This window comes from Lycium barbarum, chromosome 9, assembly GCF_019175385.1.
Source record: "Lycium barbarum isolate Lr01 chromosome 9, ASM1917538v2, whole genome shotgun sequence".
In the NCBI taxonomy this organism is placed as follows: Eukaryota; Viridiplantae; Streptophyta; class Magnoliopsida; order Solanales; family Solanaceae; genus Lycium; species Lycium barbarum.
The window spans coordinates 13388582-13393417 of NC_083345.1; the positions used below are offsets into that span (position 1 = coordinate 13388582).

The 4836-nt window shown below is 31.6% G+C and overlaps 1 long non-coding RNA gene across 1 annotated transcript; it reads left to right on the plus strand.

The window, feature by feature from the left end:
* Positions 1–459: 459 nt before the first annotated feature.
* Positions 460–1277, plus strand: LOC132610253 (uncharacterized). The gene is made up of 2 exons (XR_009571069.1): positions 460–681; positions 788–1277. It is a non-coding gene; the product is annotated as an uncharacterized LOC132610253 (long non-coding RNA).
* Positions 1278–4836: the final 3559 nt, after the last annotated feature.

The window sequence follows — 4836 nt, forward strand, 5'->3', positions numbered from 1 at the left end:
GATGATTTGTTTATGTAATTGGGGAGGTGGAGGGGGGGGGGGTGTTGATTTTATTATATATATATATATAATTATGTCTTATTATGTCTAAATTTATGTTGTGCAAAATGTTATTTTTTGAGTTCTATTAAGTATTATTTTGTTTTAGTTGATTTAACAAATACAACTATCACGAAAGTTACAAATATAAAGTATAAAATAAAATACAAGATATTTTAGATTCTTTAATCGGATTAATACTCATATGTAAGTTAATGGAATATTTAATTTCACATAATATATTAGAAGAGCCAAATGAACCTTTCAGTTTCCCTCTAAAGGAAATAACGTGCACAATTAAATTTGCGAGTTAAAGGAATAAAATAAAATATTCAAACTGAAAATTTATTATTGCTCAACTTAATGATAAAATATTCAAACTGAAAATGTATTATTACTTAACTTAATATAATACTTTGATAATTTCTTCATCTACTTGCATTTATAAAGTATTTCTGATTAATGGAATCAATTACATGAACAATATATATGGATAAATATGAGAGGTTATTTTTTTTCCCTTTTATTCTCTGCAACTGCCCTTTCTAATTAATTTGTCTCACATATATAAAGAGACTATTCAACAATACAATTCATTTCCAACTTTTCATTTGCATCGTTCCAGAATATACCTACCAAAAGGTATTCTTACATGTTCATCTTTTTTTTCCCCTTTCAGACTAAAAGACAGTATAACTTGCTTTCTCTTTCTTTTAGTTAATCCTTATACTATTTGTTCTTTGTGCAGAAATGGGTGACAAGCGGCAGTTTGGTGGACATGGCAAGTATGAAATCCTCATCAATCAGCCCAAGAACATGAATGAGCGTCTTATAGACGTTCATTTCTTTTGATGGAAATGGCTGAGAAACTAGACAAGATTATGGACGACCGGGCTGAGTTGAAAGCGCGAACGGAGAAGTTGGAGGTGATGGCCAGGGCTACAGTCAGAGGCGTTGGCATAGAACTTGATGAAGTCTTAACCACCTCGCCCCCACCTTTTCCTAAGGCTGTGTGAATCTTTTGTCAGGATTAGTATAAGTATGTTTGGGGATTGATGTTGTTATTTTGTTTGTATTGGGGGGGGGGGGGGGGGGGTATTAAATATAAAATTATGAAAATTTTAGTTTGCTCGCCAAAAATTCTTTTTATTTTAGTTGTTATGTTAGAGAAAATTATATAAACAAAAAATATATGATTATTAATATAAATTACACTGGTATGGATTTTATTTAAACTATCATTTGATCTTATTTATTATGATACACAAATGTATAAACATATACTCAGATATGAACTTATTTTTTATAACTTACACTGATAGAGATAAACTTATTATTATAAGAACTTATTTCTTATGACTTACAGTGATATGTATAAACTTATTAGTATGTTATTTTTTTTTTTATAAACACTTATAATTTTTATGTGATTAATTAGAGAAAGTTATATAAACATCATATGAACTTATTTTTTAGACTTACACTACTATGTTTAAACTTACTTACACTGTTATGTTTAAACTTACACGTATATGAATTTATTTTTTGATTAATTACACTGATAGAGATAAACTTATTAGTAAGTGATTTTTCAATATTATTTAACCAAAATTGTGTAAAGTTATTATTATGTGATTGATTTAATTAATTAAATAAATAAAGTTATATAAACAAAAATTTGAATTTTGACAACACGGCATACAAGATGCACTCTTGTTTACTTCCAATGTCCACCTCTTAAATTGACCAACGAGAATTTAGCTAATGAAGTGGGTAACCAAATCTAATTGGTGGAGGGTTTAGGTGTGGGTGGGTTTGGCCGCCCAAGATAAGAAAGTAATTATATCAACTAATGCATGATCACTAGATGGGTTGCAAGCAAAACTTACCCTAAATACGTACTAAGCTATCAGTAACTAAAAAAATGAAGCGAACACCTAAAAGAAGAAGACTAAGTTTAGGTTTATGTGCATCTCTGAATGTCATAGAGAAGTTGTACCATACCAAAAAATAAAACTACGAAACCATGGAGGATGAACTAACTAAGCTCATACACAAGCTAATCAAGCTTAGAGGCAGAGACTCTACTGAGATGATACTCTTGCTTGACCCTCTTCCCCTTACCAAATCTTATGAAATATACGAGAAGCTCCCGAAGAATAACCCCTCTCATGTCTATGATACTGATGGTGACAATGAGTCATCAAAGGATAGCCCCTTACTTGATACTAGGGGCGTTGCTTTTGGTGATGCATGCACCAAGATTCTTGATCTTTGAGGTGGTCAAGATTACTAGTAGGAATGGGTGGGGTGAGTGTTTTTGTCTAGATGCTATGTCGTCTAACTGTTTTTAATTTTGTTGCATTTTTTTTAGCTTTTTATCTTTGTTTGAAATGAAATGTTTGTTTTGCAATTACAATTCGTATCTCTTTTAATATTTCTAGGCTTAATCACTAAATGTAAAAAAGGAAAAGAGAAAAAAATAAGGTAGTAAAAAGGAAAATGTTCATATATATGAGTAAAAACCCAATTCCATTGATCAAAAACAGTTTTACATAACAAAGATGAGTAACAAACACTACTTCATAAATATAAACATGCTTTTCTATGTCACCGAAACCAATTTTCACTTGCACCGGTTAGGAACTCAAGGGAAATTGTAATTTTTTTTAAACGCGCGTACCTAGACTCGAATTCGGGACCTAAACGTTCTAAACTTAAGGAGAAACTATTATAGTAGGGCAGATCAATCGCGTTTAAGAAACAACATTAAATAGTTTTACTCGCTATGTTAGGCCTAACTATCATTTTACTCTTCAAAATGGAAAAGGAAAATGTTCATAAATATGAGTAAAAATCCAATTCCATTGATCAAAAACAGATTCACATAACATACATGAGTAAAAAACACTACTGCATAAATATGAATATGCTTTTCTATGGTTGAGAATTGAATAGACATGGATGGTGGTTGAATACGCAACCATCTATAAGATGCACCCTTCTATAAAAGTCCAACCGAAAATCCAATAACAATAACAAAAGCATGTCTTACAAGGCCAACTAAATAACAATGACAATAACCAAAACACTACTACATTGGCCTAACTACTAAATTAGCAGCATAACAGTAACTAGATACATAAAAATATAAGTTTTAAAATGAAACATGAATAATTATATCTTATTCTCGCATATTTTCTGACAAAATCTTGCAGGAAAAAAAATATCTCGGAAGAATGAAAAATAAGCAAATGCCAAAGAGATAAGAAAATATTTCATGGGTGCAACCACAAGTCCATGTTCACAACCATGAAATTTCACATCTGGGAATTACATAAAGACAACATTGGTTGAAGTTGCAAAATTCACGGATGTGACCATCACTTTCATCTTCACACCCGTCAAGTGTTGGCATCAAGAAAGAAGTTGTATAATTCACGGGAGTGACCACCACTTTCATACTCACATCCATAAAGTGTTGAAATCGACGGTATGACCGCCATTTTCATACTCACACCTGTCAAGTGTAGGCATCAAGAAATAAGTTGTATAATCCACAGGTGTGACCACTACTTTCATACTCACACCCATCAAGTGTTGAAATCCACGGGCGTGACCTCCACTTTCATACCCATACCCGTCAAGTAAGGTCACGGGTGTGAGCACTACTTCAAGGAATGCATTCGCAGGGGGAAACACTATATTTTCCTATAAATAGAGGGATCACTTTGCTTAGAAATTATCGGAATCCAATCCCTGAGAAAGACATAAGAAATAGTCTTTGCTCTATTTTCTCTTCTTTTTATTTTATATTTGTAGGAGTAGTATTTTATTTTTAATTTCTTTCTTACATACTCCCTAATGGAGTAGTTTCTTTTTGTTGGGATAGTTGAAAAAGCTTGATATGATGTTATAATATCATATTTACTTTAATTTTTTCATGTCTTGATATTCAAATCTTTGATCTTGCTTCTTTTAGTCCTAATTCTCATGGAGGGATTAATTCAAATAATTTTGTTGGTTTAAAATTGTTATCTTATTTCTTTTGGTCCTAATTCTCACAGAGAGATTAACTCAAATAAGTTTAATGATTTGAGGGGTCTCCATTTTATTTCTTTCAGTTCTAATTCTCGGTGAGAGACTGACTCAAATAAGTTTATTGATTTTAAGGTCTAATCGCAAGAGGTCTTTATTCCTCACAACACAAATCAAGTCAAATAAGTTTTTCTATTCTTTTGTGAAATTTACTAGAATGAGATTTTATTATAATTGTACCAAGTGGATTCAATGACTCCCAACTTTTTTCTTTTTAAATTTTCTAATAAATTGTTTGTTTTATTTTAAGTAAATTTTCAAAACCTCTCCTTTCATCAATTTGATTCTCTCAAATAATAACCAAGACAATACACATCTGTAGCCTAGGTGGTTCCAATCTCTGTGGAACGATATCTTAAACTATACTAGAATTTGACAGAGTACGAGCGAATTTTCCTATGCAATTTGGCCTCGTCAATACACATAGAACAACGATCACAAGCCTTTTGAATTTGGCTTTTGCACAGTCCCTCGCTTGCTTAGTTATCTTCAACTTTTGTTTCAATGAATCAATCTTGTCTCCAATATCCTTTATTTTGTGTCTTACTGTATTCCCCTCTTCTTCAATCTGTTTAAGCTTCTCCTTCAAAAGCTCAATCTCTGGAGAAGGATCAATCCATCTAAAATAACCACATCCACCCTTATCTTATATAAAACGGTAAGGGTGAAGAGAGTAAAATTTGAATGAAATTTTCAGAA